Consider the following 16,813-nt stretch of genomic DNA (forward strand, 5'->3'; position numbering starts at 1 on the left):
GAACGTGGACTTGGCCTGGTAGCTTGCTCGCCCAGCGCTAGTGCAGAGCTTGCCGGGTTGGAATCCCCACGGCATGCTTTTCTCCTTTAATTTATCGGCGTGCTTTTTCTTTTTATTTCTCGGCCCACACACAAATGGGCCCGACGTGCTTTTTCTTTTTATTTCTAGGCCCATAGACAAATGGGCCCATCAGCTATAGAAATACGAGATATGTATGCAATGTGTAGAGCCAGGACTGCTGTTTCAACATCAGGGACCATATTGACCACGTATTTTCTTGTACTGGGACCGTATTGAAGCAATACGCAAGTTCCAGGACCAAGTTGGACGTTGCCCGCGACTACGAGGACTATAGATGCAATTATCCCAAAGAAAAACTAAAATTATCATTCCAAAAATTCAAGAAAAAGAATGAGAGATAAATTGGGAGATGAATGAAAAGTAATGGTAAAAAGTAGAGACTAAGCAGTATTTTCCTTGACTAGCACATATGCCACTGCGTTGCAACGGGAGAGATTTTTTTTTTGCGAGAAGCAACGGGAAAGATAATTGATGTGTCATCCAAAAATAGGGTCTCCACAATGGTAAGCGACAGAGCAAGGAGTTATTGCCTTCTCGTTGGACATGTTTGACACGCGGAATCTTGATAGTGGTTGGGTTGGTCGGAGCACCCAACTCATGCCTTTTGTCCTCTGGGTCCGCCTCCATCTTGGGGTTGTGCCCGCCTCCTCATTTGATGGCTGCGCGGCGACCTTCGGGACACGGTTGCTTCGACCACTCTATCCTACGACGGCGTAACCGGGTGATTATTAATTGTAGCGCATAAATCTTGTTTCATTAGCATAATCAGGCATGAGGCATGAACGTCCCTTCTTTTGAGGGTTTATTCTCTTTGATTATTTTAGTGCTCAAGTGCCCATAATTTTGCTCTAATTAAAACCAAACAACATACTCTCTTTTATTGGCACGTGCCCACAATTTCTTTCAACCAACATAGAACAAACGCGTACCGCTAACCAATGGTCAGCACGAATACTTAAGAAAATACTATAGCGATAGATTAGAAATATATTTTGATTTTTTAGAACATTAAAAAATATGAATTGGTGAATATTCTTGGAAACGTGAACAATTTCTTAAATCCCGAACAATTTTCAAAAAAAGCGAACATTTTTTAAATCCAATTTTTTTTAGAAAAGCACGAACAAAATTAGAAACATTAATAGTTTTTTAAATTCACAAACAATATTTTGAAAACATGAAAATTTTATCAAAACACAAATATTTCTGAATTTTTGATTTTTCTAAAGGGAAACATTCAAAACAATTTTAGAAAATGTTTTCTTAGACGCAAATATTATTTTGGATTTGCGAACATTTCACTAAAAAGGAATATTTAAAAAATAGAACATTTTGTAAAATGTATTTTTTATTAAAAAATCCCACTGAATTTTTGAAAAACACAAACATTCTTCAAATAATGAGAACATTTCTTGAATGTTGAGAAAATTTCAAAATGGGAATTTTAAAAAGTTTTGGACATTTTTCAAACTAGGAACAAAATTTTCGAATTCTGACAAATTTTTAAATATTTGAACAAAAATTGAAATTCTGAAATTTTTGTAAATTTTTACTTCATAGGAAAAATAGAAATAAGGAAGGAAATATAAAAGAGAAATAGAAAGAAACAGAAAAATGAAAAATAGATAGTAGAACAACGAAAAAGGGGAAACGGGTCGGCCCAGTTTTAGGCGCCATGTGGGAAGCTTCCATTATTTAATGCTCCGTGCGACAAATAAAATCTTCCCAACTGTGTGGGCAATAATAAGTGGGCTGGCTTCATTGGGCCGGAGCGCGAGCGGGCCAATTACGAAATTATAGACAAACTTTTCTTTGCTTTTCTAGCGGATAGACCCACAAAAATTTAGTACCACCTCGGATAGAAAAAAAAATCGACAGTGAAAAGATGAAAAAAATTGAAGAAACGCACCTTGCTTGATTATTACTAGGAAAATGGACAAAACGAAAACATAGAACTCTTGTGTGTGCCTTTACCTTTTTACCGCGCTTTGGTTGTCACCCTTTTTGCCCTGCATCACATAAAACCTGCCAAGTATCCTGTCAGGGATTCACCTCAGCTCCTCCATGAAGCTTGGTTGTCCACCATCACTATGATGACCCATAAGGCAGCAAGGTATGGCAACCTCGGCGAGCTCATGGTGAAAGCTGAATAAAACTGTTGCTTATTGATGATTTGGTGCGGCATACAAGAGTATATAAGATGGTACAAACCGACTTGGGGTAGGGGTACAAAACTGACTTGGACTAGAAGTCGTATACCATAATGACTACTCTAACATCCCCCCCCCAGTATCAACGGCAGGCTCGACGACGTTGAGACTGAAACAGATATCTTGAAACGGCTTAGTAGGCAGTGCCTTGGTGAAAATGTCAGCAAACTGAGCCGTGGAGGGAACATGAAGCACCCGAACCTGACCAAGAGCAACCTTTTCACGAACAAAATGAATATCAATCTCAATATGCTTTGTGCGTCGGTGTTGAACAGGATTGCTGGTCATGTAGACTGCTGATGTGTTGTCACAGTAGACAATAGTGGCCTGCTCAATAGGCCTGTGTAGCTCGGAGAGTAACTGCCGAATCCAGATTGTATCTGCAACGGCATATGCCACAGCGCGATACTCAGCCTCGGCCGACGAACGTGAGACTGTAACCTGTCTTTTCGAAGACCAAGAAATCAAATTGTTATCAAGAAAAACACAAAAACCGAAAGTGGACCTTCGAGTGTCAGGAGAACCAGCCCAGTCTGCATCAGAGTATGCGGTAAGCGAGTTTGGAGAAGAATTATTGAGGTGGAGACCATGATTGAGAGTTCCTTTTAAATACCGAAGAATGCGTTTAACATGATTATAGTGAGGAACCCGGGGATCATGCATATAGAGACATGCTTGTTGAACAACAAAAGAGATTTCAGGACGAGTAATGGTGAGATATTGGAGAGCACCTGTTAGGCTACGATAGAGAGTAGGATCGGAAAAGGGTTCACCGGTAGCCGAAAGTTTAAAACTAGTATCGACAGGAGTGCGAGATGATTGACAGTCAAGCATACCAGCACGATTAAGAAGATCAAGAATATACTGGCGTTGGGAAAGAAAAAGGCTGGAGGAATCTCGAACAACAGCAATGCCTAAGAAATGATGAAGGAGTCCTAGGTCAGTCATAGAAAATTCAGATCTAAGAAGAGAGACAATATGATCTAAGAACTTTTGAGAGGAGGCGGTAAGAATGATATCATCTACATAGAGAAGTAAATAGGCAGTGTCAGAAGTTTGATGATACACAAAAAGAGAGGTGTCGGAGAGAGATGGAGTGAAGCCTATTGTTTGAATGAAGGAGGAGAAGCGTTGAAACCAAGCTCGTGGGGCCTGTTTAAGACCGTAGAGAGATTTCTGAAGAAGACATACATGAGTTGGAAAGGATGGATTTTCAAAACCCAGAGGTTGCTGGCAGTAGACAGTTTCTTGAAGGGAACCATGGAGGAAAGCATTTTTAACATCAAGTTGGTGAATGGGCCATGAAGAGGAGACAACAACACTAAGAACGGTGCGAATGGTGCTAGGTTTAACAACAGGAGAGAAGGTTTCTTCGTAATCAATTCCTTGTTGCTGAGAAAAGCCACGACAAACCCACCTGGCTTTATATCGTGAGAGGCTCCCATCGGAGTGGAACTTTTGGTGAAAAATTCATTTGCCAGAAATAATATTTGTATTGGGAGGACGAGGAACAAGTTGCCAGGTGTTGTTTTGAAGTAAAGCATTATATTCTTCTTGCATGGCAGCGGCCCAATTGGGATCAAGTAGAGCAGTTTTGTAATTCTTTGGAAGAGAAGTGAGAGATACGGAGGTATGAAGGTTTAGGCGGTCTTGGGGTTGATGAAATCCTGATTTGGCCCTAGAACGCATGCGATGATCATTAATCGGGACTGCTGTAGGAATAGCACGAGGGGGTAAGGTGGGTACTGGTGAGTCCGGCGCAGCGGAAGAGTCGGACGAAGGAGTAGGGCTGGGTGGTGGAGTGGGAGTAGGGCTGGGTGGTGGAGTGGGAGTAGGGGCCGGGGGTGTTGGGGAGGGAGCAGGGGTCGGGGGTGTTGGGGACGTCTCGGGTGGGGTGAGTGTATGGTTGGGATTGGCTATGGTGGGTGTTAATGGTGGTGGTGATAAGTTGTGTTCGGCAGGTAGGGGAGTATATAGTTGGAAAGGACAGGGAGAGGGGGTGTTTGCGGAGCTAGGGGTGTTGGATGGTGTAGTAGTGCGTTGTGAGAAAGGAAAAATGTGCTCAGCAAACGTGACATGACGAGAGACATGAATGTGTCCGGTGTGAAGGTCGAGACAGCGATAGCCTTTGTGCTCGTCAGAGAAGCCGAGAAAAGCACATGGGATAGAGCGTGGTGACAATTTATTTGCAGAAGTGGCGTAGGCATTGGGAAAATAGAGACAGCCGAAAACACGAACCGCGGAGTAGTCGGGGTGGGAAAGAAAGAGGGAATAATAGGGAGTCGTGTTGGGTTTAGTTTTAGAAGGTCGAATATTTAGAAGGAAGGTGGCCATGTGTAGGGCTTCAGCCCAAAACTTGGGAGGCATAGATGATTGAATGAGGAGAGTGCGAACTATATCATTGAGGGTGCGAAGAGAGCGTTCTGCTTTACCATTTTGAGGGGAGGTGTAGGGACATGAGAACCTAAGCAGGATGCCATGTTGTAAGAAGAAAGTACGATTTTTAATGTTATCAAACTCGCGACCATTGTCACATTGGATAAAGCGAATTGGGAGGAAGAAGTGAACAGACACATAGCGTTGAAAATTAAGGAAAAGAGAATGGACCTCGGATTTGTTGCGTAGAGGAAAAGTCCAGACAAAGTGGGTGAAATCATCTAGGATAACAAGGTAGTATTTAAAACCCGAAACACTTGCAATGGGAGAGGTCCATAAATCACAATGTATTAATTCAAAGGGATAAGTGCTACAAGAACTAGAGGAACTAAAGGGAAGACGCACATGTTTGCCTAATTGACAAGACTCGCAAAACACAGAATTATGAGAGTCCCTATTACATGGTATGGTAAATTCATTAAGCATAGAAGCTAAGACGGCGGGGTTGGGATGGCCCAAGCGACGATGCCAGAGATCGACGGAGGCCAGCATGGATGTTGGAGGGGTGGCGGCAGGAACTCCATTAAGAGAATGAAGATCACCGGAGCTATTGAAGCAAGCGATCTCGGCCTTGGTCAGGTAATCCTTCATAGATAAACCAAAAGGGTCAAATTCAGCCGAAACTAGATTGTCGCAAGTAAATTGGCGAACAGAGATAAGATTTTTAATGAGGGCGGGTGCAACTAACATCGCGAAGTAAAAGAGGTTTGGTGGAAGAGGGAAGTTGAGCCTGACCAATACAATATATAGGAATAGATGATCCATCTCCAAGGATAATGGAAGGGAAAGGAGATTTAGTGCAAGAAGATAACCAATTACTAGATGCAGACATATGACTAGAGGCCCCTGAATCAAAGATCCAATCCGTACCTGAGTTTCCTTGTGCAGCAAAGTTATTCATGGCCTGGAGAAAGGCAGCTTGATCCCAGCTCGGCGTCGCAGGTGAGGGTGGCGTCGGAAGCAGTGCCGGCGGATACGATGGTGAAGGCAGTAGGGCCGGCTGGGGAGTGTAGTAGGCATTGGCCGGCTGTGGTGGGGGTGGCGTCGGGAGCAGGGCCGGCTGAGGTGTGTAGTAGGCGCCGCCGTCGGTGCTGTAATGACCATAAGGAGCATACGTCGGGGCGGCGTGATAGGCATTGGCCGGCTGTCGGGGGTTGAGAACCCCGGGAGCACCAGTAGGCGGCCGAAGGCCGGGTTGCCAGGCACCTGAGTATGCCGGCGGAGCACCGAGGGTGGACGGAGCGTACCAGGGCATGGGCCATGCTTGAACAAGCCCCGTCCAAGGATCATGAGGAGGCCGCCATGCAACCGCAGATGAATCACTGGTGGGTGGTGCAGGACTCGGTGTTGGTGATGTCGTAGGCGGAACCGAATGAGTCGACGGCGGCCTGTAGATAGGGTTTTTGCCGCGGTAGTTTGGACTAGGACGCCAGCCTGGGGGCGGTTGAACAGATGACGATGCGGACGGTCCGGCGGCAGGAGCCGGCCTGGAAGGCGGCGCTGGTGTAGACGACAGAGGAGGACGAGCCGCAGCATGAAAGACCTTGGGGCGAGAGTCCTTGCGGGCTTGTGTTTCCGCCGCGAGTTGTAGCAAGGAACGAACTTCAGCGAAGGTAGGAGGGGGCCGTATCATCGGTATGAACGAGGCTTGCTTGTCAAAGTCTTCGCTGAGGCCGCCGCCGACGATATTGATTAGCTGTGAGTCGCTAACTGTATCGCCGAGTTCGCGGAGCTCATCACCAATGATCTTAACGCGCTGGCAGAACAGGTTCACCGGGGCGTCTCCTTGCACCATATTGCGAAGCTCGGTGTGGAGAGCGTTTTTCCGAGCGTCGGTGTTGCTTTGGAAGAGCTGACAGAGGGAGTGCCAGATGTTGGCAGCGGTGGCGCCGTCGTGATCGAGCATGTTGAAGATCTCGGTGGTGATGCGGGTGTAGAACCATTGGACGATCGCAAGATCGTCTTTCAACCATTGCGGATCGTCGGGGCGGGGAAGACAGTTGGCGGCGACATGCGAGCGCAGGTTGCAGCGGCCGAGGTGGAGATCGAAGAGATGTCTCCAATGGTAGTAGTTGTGGGCGGCGAGATCAAGAACTATGAGGATGTAGGGGCTGACGTCGGAGATTGTGTCAGCAAGAGATATTGGTGCGGCGAGGATGGGTGCAGGGTAGTTTTGTGGAGCTACGGTGAGGGCCGAGAGAGAGGCGGCCGCGGCGTTGGCAGCCTTGACGATGAGTGCGGCCCGGCGCTCGAAGTAGCCGGGCGGCGGCGGCGGCGGTGGCGTTGGCGGAGCCATACCCTAAACCTTGGGACCGGTATCTGATACCATGAAAGCTGAATAAAACTATTGCTTATTGATGATTTGATGCGGTATACAAGAGTATATAAGGGGTACAAACCGATTTGGGGTAGGGATACAAAACTGACTTAGACTAAAAGTCATATACCATAATGACTACTCTAACACATGGTGTACAACATGCAAGTGCGGTCGAGATGGTCCTCGAGGCACCGACCAGTCCTCTTCCCCTACTCATCTATCCGATGATTCAACTTAAGGGAATAAGCAAGCCACCTATCAGATCTAGGCGCCTTGCAGTCTGTGTGTTTCCCGCGCCGCCGGCGGAGGCACTGTTGGCCATTCAACAGTCGTCCCTGTAGTAGGCCACCGCCGTCACCATAGCTATCCCTCCTCCAAGGTCCCCTCTCCATAGACGAGTCACCAAGAGATGACCACCACAGTGGCCACCCACACAACTGGGCCTTATCTAAAGGTAAAAAACGTTACAATAGTGTATAATTCTTTAATAAACAGTTAGACATATATACTTAAAAGAAAAATTGTGTGCTTAACTGGCAACTTCTTATACTTAGGAAGTCTAAAGTATAAGAAGGTTTAAGAGTTTAGGGTGAATAATATTTATCTTTTTACTTTAGACTCGGAAATATATAGATCTTGCGGCAAGGCACTGCTTATTCATGGTGATAACTTGCATTTTATGAAGGGAGTTCAGTCGGCCAATCATTGATGTAGTACAAATGTAATAAATAAATAACTAAATACTACTTTTGTAATATGTCAGATAAGGTATGATGCATGATGCTGATTAGATCAAATATAGCACCATGCATAATTACTTATAGCTGTTGTGTAGGAGGTAATGAGCTACGTACCTGAAGCTCCCTCCACCTCCTTGGGATAAAGCCATTCAGCAAGTGCGCAGAGGCAGACTTATTACCCGCTCTTGACATGCCACCACTTCAGTTATGATGCGATATATGTAAACATCGTGCTCTTCCACGTAAATCTATTCTGGCCCCCACTCAGATTCTCTCATGTTGTTCATCTTTTCACACCACATAAAGATTTCATGTTTAATCGTGTATTTGTATCTCGGTTTCTGGTTCTATGTGAACATAACACAAAATCAGTAACTATTGTTCTGCAAAAAGTAGGCGCCAACATGATCCAGGAAGCTAGTTCTCTGCGTCAAGTCCTTGACAAGGTGGAGGCCCTCAAGTCCGAGCTGAAGTGCATGCATTGCATCCTCGCAGATACCAAAGCAAGGATGTCGAGGGGCTAGATACTGAACCATCTTCAAAATATATAAATGGGAATGTATCTTCTTGCGTCTTGCCCTTAATTTGATGTTTCATCTGAAGAATAGCTGAACCCTGTCTTGTATCTGACAAACACATTGATTAAACATTATACCTTCCCAGCTGGCGGGTCTGTTTTAGAAGCTGCATCAAAGACATTTATATTTTTTAGATGTGCCATTTGGATTACAAATCTCAGAGTTGTTTATCTTTTTCAGAAGCGTAACGAGTTATCTCCTCACTCTATATGTCAACAGTATGAACTTTCTATTGTCAGCAGATAAATAGATCACATTGCCCACTACTGGTGCTACAAAATTGTGAACAAAAAAGCAATTATGCTTGCTTTTGTAGCTAATTGACATGTCTGTCGTATAGTCACACACGCCTTTGTCTAAAGTGCAATTGCTCATATAGATAGAATAACAACTCTGAAATTTATAGTTTCAGACTGGATCCCTGTATTTCTCCATTATTTTGGCTAATCTCCGGACATAAAAGGGTTCTAGTAATCCTAAAAGGAACCACACTTCAATTAGTTTTGTACTCCTGAAGCAAAGGTAGAGTAAAGATAACATACACGGGTACGTGTCGGTGCTATACAAACGGTTTTTAACCCCTTTGCGCGATGACATTTGGAACCGTGCCAAATGAGTGTATGTGATAGGGTTTCCGTTCTTATGTGTATCCCACACAGTCAATCCAGGGAAAACGTTTCCGTTCGTATGTACATCCCACACAGTTTTATGTATACGCTCGTCTGTGAAAGATGTAACTATCACACACGCTCTGTCTTGGTTAACTGTTTGCTTTCATTAACTACATCACACACGATTTGATGTAGAAAACTGTGTGGCATTGGGCTATCCATCACAAGCGCTTTTACTGCCAGAACCGTTTGCAAAGTTCCATGACCGTCTGTACTCTTTTTATTTTTTCCTGTAATTTATCATTCTAATTGGAAATTTTGAAATATGAAACGTGCAATTCAAATTCTCAGCACAATGGCTCAACAACGAATCCATAAATAAAATTGCCAGTACAATATGTTCAGTAATTACAGGATTAGGCAACAATTAACTATGATGAACCACAATATTTAAAGGCGGTAAAGGTGAAGAGACAAGTGTAAATCATTTTGGCTGCCGACGGTGTTGAAGAAGCGGAATGCCCATAATGTGCCTTCCTGCATGCCATAGGCACGAACCACTTTTGTCCAACCCCTTGTGACGATCGCCCGCCCATCCTTCACCGCCTTCAGGAAGACTTCTAGAGCATTACCATGGTAGCATGAATTATATACTTTAACCTTAGTTGCCTCCACTCCGGTCATGTAGTTTGCAAGGTAATCATCAGTAATAGCTTCGAAAACCACTGAAAAGAGAAAAATATCAGATACTGAGGTCTAATAGAGTAACTTGTTGTGGGCAGTGGAAAAGACAACACATTACTTACCATCCTAAAGTTCACTGTTGTCTTCGACAAAGTGTAAATAAAGAGCTTAATTCCAATCACCTGTTTCTTTCGCCTAACAATCTTTCTTAGTTTCCTCACTTGACGCTTGTTCATGAATATCTCATCGCCCCATACGCAAAAAGGATCAAAGCGTGGATCAGTACCGCTCATATATGTACCTACAAGCAACCAGTAAATGTTAGAAGCTAAACTGAGATTGCACAAATGATGTAAAATACAACTACCTATGTTCCTAAGTACAAGTATTTTTTTTGAGATTTCAATATGAACTACATACGGATGTATATAGAATTATAGATATAGTTTAGATTAGAATCTAGATTCACTCATTTTGCTCCTTATGTAGTCTATATTGGAATCTCTAAAAATACCTATATTTAGGAATAAATGGTGTATAAGACATGGGATGCAGCTAACCTCGACGGCAAACAACAGCATCGCCCATTGTAGCCCTGTGTAAGTACATGGAAAGCCAATGTTAACTACAACAGGGTTAACATTCACCAAAAATAGCAAATGGTAATAAAACGGTAGCATCTGTAGTGATATCTTCATTTTGAAAGAGTAGCACGGTGGCAAAGGGACGGATTAAAAAATGGATACAACTGTTAATTGCAACGGGCTTAACAACATCCTAATTCATGTTTTGTAAGTTTGTAGCCATTGAAATACAACTCTTTAAAAATGGATACAACTGTTAATTGCAACAGGCTTAATGGCCATTGAAACTAGTACTGATAAAAATGCAATTGGCAGAGTTAAACATCACAGGGCAGGTGCTGCCAGAGCAGATAATGGCCCAGTTGTCTATAAAAAGGTAGGGAAAATAGCTAAAACGTGTTAGGCATGTTTACTACAACATGCTTAATACATCGACCATACAAAACATAGCCATTAATTGCAACTGGTATTGGTAAGATTGAACTGGTGGGTACATACTTGATAAGTCCTGAGAGGTAGTTGCTCGGGCACTTCATCTTGGCCAGAGCCCGCCCAAAGTCAGCGGCGACGGAGGTGAGCTGTTCCTCCAGGTCAAAGCGTGGATCAGTGCCACTGACATGTGTACCTACAGGCAACCATTAAATGGTAGAAGTTAAACTGCAATTGCACAAATTATGTGAAATACTGTAAGACATGGGATGCAGCTAACCTCGACGGCAAACAACAGCATCGGCCGTTATGACCCTGCGTAAGTACATGGACAAGCATGTTAAGTACAACATGGTTAGCATCCACAAAAAATAGCAAATGGGCAGCATCTCTAGTATATCTTCATTGCGGAGAGTAGCATGGTAGCAAATGGACACATTAAAAAATGGATACAACTGTTAATTGCAACAGGCCTAACAGCATCCTAAGTCATGTTTTGTAAGTTTGTAGCCATTGAAATACAACTGCTTAAAAATGGATTCAACTGTTAATTGTAACAGGCTTAATAGACATTGAAACCGGTATTGATAAAAATGCAATTGGCATAGTTAAACATCACAAGGAAGGTGTTGCCAGAGCAGAGAATGGCCCATATGTCTATAAAAAGGTAGGGAAAGTAGCAAAAACGTGTTAGGCATGTTTACTAGAACATGCTTAATACATCGACCGTACAGAACATAGCCATTAATTGCAACTGGTATTGGTAAGATTGAACTAGTGAGTACATACTTGGTAAGTCCTGAGAGGTAGTTGCTGGGGCACTTCATCTTGGCCAGAGCTCGCCCAAAGTCAGCGACAGCGGAGGCGAGTTGTTCCTCCGGGTTGAAGCATGGATCAGTGCCAATGACATGTGTACCTACAGGCAACCAGTAAATGGTAGAAGTTAAACTGCAATTGCACAAATTATGTGAAATACTGTAAGACATGGGATGCAACTCACCTCGACGGCAAATAAAAGCATCGGACGTTATGACCCTGCGTAAGTACATGGACAGGCACGTTAAGTACAACAGGGTTAGCATCCACTAAAAATAGCAAATGGGCAACATCTCTAGTGATATCCTGAGTCATGTATTGTAAGTTTGTTGCTGGTATTGGTGAAATTGAGCTGGACACGGTAATATTTGAACATCACACAGTGTGCAGTACTGAAATAAACAAGGCACGAACATGCTTAATACATCAACTGTACAAATCATAGCCGTTGCAAGTGGTATCCGTAAGATTTAGCTGGTCCGATCTTACCTATTAAGTCCTGGGGGGTAGTCGCTGGGGGACTTCATCTAGGCCAGAGCCTGCACCATGTCGGCGGCGGCGGAGGCGAGGTGTTCCTCCGGGTCAACACGCACAGCGGCCATCGCGCCATGGACTGCCATCAGCTCCTGGCGGGGGGGGGGGGATTGGAGGCATGAGGATGTTTCGCAAGCGCCATTTAAGCAATCAGGCCGGGGACGTGATAGAGATCGGTGGGTTACATGACTGGATCCGAGCAGAACGTAGATGTGGTTGAATCTGTGGTTGCGGCGGCGGCGGTTTGAGATGCCTGTAGGGGGAGGTGCGAGGGAGGGGGGATACTGAGGGAAGGGGATGTGGTTGGAGGAATAAATTCTGAAATCGCGCGCCTAATGAAAAATTCGGTACGAAACTTGAAACTTGGGTGGGGGAAACACACAACGTAGACGAAGCGCATAAAATACTTGTGTGCGAGAAAAAAGAAAGTTGGCAGATCCCGTCTCCAAAAAAATGTACACGTGTACTTGTTTTTTCGGTCAATGGTACGCCTGGTTTATTAGGAAACATCGCACAGGTAACAGATTTATGGGTCATTAACGCAAAAAAACGCAAACGGGTACGGCATAGAAACCGTGTATTTTGTGATCTTCTAATGATTAACGTAAAAAAACGCACACGGGCACACATGCTAATCAACGCTCAAAGCCCTCAAAGGATGCTCTTACCGACATTGTACGTTAATACTACAAACTTAAAGTACTACTGGTAATTTGCTCTAATACTACAAACTTAAACTACTTCTCACATGCTGCCATTGGAGCATGCTGGCCAGACGTCGGCGTTCTCCTTCCCGGCCTTGTAGGCGGCAACCCGCCGTGCTTTGACCTCCGCCAAGCTCTCCTCACCACGGTGTGCGACCTCTTTTTTCTTGCGGCGGTGGGACTCTTTTTTGACTGCTTTCTGCCTTTTCCGCTCCTTCTGTGCGGCTTTGGCCGCCTCTAGATCCACCACCCATTCGGCCATGGCAGCCTCAAAGTCCGCCCATGTAACTGTCTGGCCACCGGCGGCGATGAACTTGGCGTGGCGAGATGCCATCAGTTCCTTACCATGTGTGCGGTCGCGGGCGGCGAGGAACGCGGCGCGGCGGGATGCCATCGCTTCCTTACCAGTTACTGTGCGCCGCGGTGCCATGGACGACGTCTGGAGAGAGCTCTGGGCCGGAGGGGCCGGGCAGCCATACAGTGCGGTGGTATTCAAGAGCTCAACGACAAACAACAACAGAAATTTGGCTTCCCTTCAATTTTGCTCGTTCATTATTGCACACGGTTCATCTCCGTCGCTTCCGGAAACAGTGTGCGCTGAGCCTATTGTGTGTTGCGTTATGATTGGCCGGAACCCCAGCCACACGGATCACGCATGTACACCATAGGATGCGCCGCGATCGAACGGCACTCCATGTCCCTCACATCAGACCCGTGCACCTGTAGCTGGATTGGATTTGTATGCGCTAAATGCGTAGAAAATGCACATAATCCCCTCAATATGGTAAATGAGCCTGGAAAAATGCCAAATTTGAACATGGTGATTTGCAGGTGTATGTTCATCGTAGAAAAAAACTCCAGGGCAAAGAACGAAGAAAATTTGGATTCCCCTTCAACCTTGGGGATTTCCCTCTCGTAAGCATGAAACTTCCTCGGTGATGGTTCGATTTATGAAGGGCGTGCATGACGACATAAGCCAAACCTTCTCAAATTTTTACCAGGGCATGGTGAGGTCATACCATGGTACCATGCCAGGCGTTATGTTTTTTAAGAATTTATTTCATTTTTTCTATAGTTGAAAACCCAACAAACAAACATTTGTGGTTGACTGTTGCCACACATTTCATCGAAATATCTGTCCCTTCCTTGTAAAAGGCATGAGAATTTACTAAATGGCACGAGCATGGTTTTCTAGGCCGTTCTTGTGGACCCTTTCATGCATCGATTGTTTGAACTTGAATTATGTGCATTAATGCCTAGGAAACGCACGTAATCCCCTAAATATGGCAAATGAACCCGGAAAAGTGCCAAATTTGAACACGGTGATTTGCAGGTTGTATGTTCATCGTAGAAAAAAACTCATGGACAAAGGACAAAGCAAATTTGTACCCCCCCTTCAATATTGGTGATTTCCCCTCGAAATCATGAAACTTCCTTGGTGATGGTTCGATTTATGAAAGGCGCGCATCACGACATAAGGAAAACATTCTCCAATTTTTACAAGGGCATGGTGAGGCCATACCATGGCACCACGCTAGGCGTCATGTTTTCCAACCATGTGTTTCATTTTTTGTATAGTTGTTAACTGAGTAAACGACGCGTTTATGGTTGACTATTGCCACACATTTCCTTGAAATATCCGCTCATTCCTTGTAAAAGGCATGGAAATGTACTAAATAACACGAGCATGGTTTTCTAGACCGTTCTTGTGCACCTTTTCATGCATCGATTGTTCAAATTTGAATTATGTCCATTAATGCCTAGAAAATGCACATAATCCCCTAAATATGGTAAATGAGCCCGGGAAAATGTCAAATTTGAACACGTTGCATTTGAGGCGGTATGTTGATCGTTGGAAAAAAACTGAATGACAAACTAGGACGGAAATTTTTAATTCCCCTTCAATCTTGGGGATTTCCCTCTCGAAAGCATGGAACTTCCTCGGTGATGGTTCGATTTATGAAGGGCGTGCATGACGACATAAGCCAAACATTCTCAAATTTTTACCAGGGCATGGTGAGGTCATACCATCGCACCATGCCAGGCGTCATGTTTTTTAAGAATTTATTACATTTTTTCTATAGTTGAAAACCCAACAAACAAACATTTGCGGTTGACTATTGCCACAAATTTCATCGAAATATCTGTCCATTATTCCTTGTAAAAGGCATGAGAATTTACTAAATGGCACGAGCATGGTTTTCCAGACCGTTCTTGTGGACCCTTTCATGCACCGATTGTTTGAACTTGAATTATGTGCATCAATGCCTAGGAAATGCACATAATCCCCTAAATATGACAAATGAACCCGGAAAAGTGCCAAATTTGAACACGGTGATTTGTAGGTTGTATGTTCATCATAGAAAAAAACTAGTGGACAAAGGATAAAGGAAATTTGGATCCCCCTTCAATCTTGGTGATTTCCTCCTCAAAACCATGAAACTTCCTCGGTGTTGGTTCGTTTTATGAAAGGCGTGCATGACGACATTTTTACCAGGGCACGGTGAGGTCATACCATAGCACCACACCAGGCGTCATGTTTTCCAAGCATGTATTTCATTTTTGTATAGTTGTTAACCCAGTAAGCGACGCGTTTATGGTTGACTATTGCCATACATTTTCTTAAAATATCTATCCATTCCTTGTAAAAGGCATGATAATGTAATAAATAACACGAGCATGGTTTTCCAGACCGTTCTTGTGCACCTTTTCATGCACCGATTGTTCGCATTTGAATTATGTGCATAATTAATGCCTAGAAAATGCACATAATCCCCCAAATATGGTAAATGAGTCCAGAAAAATGTCAAATTTGAACACGTTGCATTTGAGGCGGTATGTTGATCGTTGGAAAAAAACTGAATGACAAACTAGGACAGAAATTTGGATTCCCCTTCAATCTTGGTGATTTCCCTCTTGAAAGCATTGAACTTCCTCGGTGATGGTTCGATTTATGAAGGGCGTGCATGGCAACATAAATCAAACCTTCTCAGCTTTTAACCAGGGCACGGTGAGGCCGTACCATGGCAGCATGCCAGCCATCATGTTTTTCAAGCACATATTTCATTGTTCTATAGTTGATAACCCAGTAAATGACGCGTTTGTGGTTGACTATTGCCACGCATTTCGTTGAAATCTCTGCCCATTCCTTGTAAAAGGCTTGAGAAATTACTAAATACCATGAGTATGGTTTTTCCAGACTGTTCTTGTGCACCCTTTCATGCACCGATTGTTTGAATTTGAATTACGTGCATTAATGCCTACAAAATGCACATAATCCCCTAGATATTGTTAATGAACCCGAAAAAGTGTCAAATTTGAACACGGTGAATAGCAGGGTTTATGTTCATCGTAGAAAAAAAATCATGGATGAAGGACAAAGGAAATTTGGATTCGCATTCAATCTCGGTGATTTACTATCGCACACGATTCATCTTCGTCACCTCTGCGAACCGTGTGTGTTCACTCACACATGCAAAAGGAAAAAAGAAAACCCTCGCCCACTTTGTCCCCACTCACTCGCCGTGGACTCCTCCGCAACTCTGCACCCTAAGCTCGACGGCTATTGGCGGCGGGCGTAGGTCGCGCTCCAAACGGCACCGAATTTCTCCCCTACCGCTTTCCGCCGCCTATCTGCGCTGACATTCACTAAAAAAATACACTTCCGTGATGATACGTGTTTGTCACAGTAGGTCGCATTTTCTGTCATGCATGTACATCCATGACGATTTTATGACAGAATCAAGATAGTCATACCTGTGATGTCGTAGAAGTGTTCCATGACATTACCAAAATTATCATCACGGAAGTGTCCACTTCCATGACGATAAATCGCACATCACAGCAGTGCTTTCGTCAAGGGTGACCGACACGTGGCATCCACCATAACGGAACACCATTAAGCTATCGGGTCCGGTTTTGGATCCGATAACCCGTTAATAGCCCCGACCAATGGGGATATTCCACGTGTAAAATCATCATTGGCTGGAGGAAACACGTGTCGGCTCACCGTTGGGACAGATGTCATCCTCTCATTGGACCCAAAGTGCCTATGATACGTCGACACGTGGCACAGCCCAACAGAGG

This window comes from Aegilops tauschii, chromosome 6 (genome assembly GCF_002575655.3).
Source record: "Aegilops tauschii subsp. strangulata cultivar AL8/78 chromosome 6, Aet v6.0, whole genome shotgun sequence".
Classification (NCBI taxonomy): Eukaryota; Viridiplantae; Streptophyta; class Magnoliopsida; order Poales; family Poaceae; genus Aegilops; species Aegilops tauschii.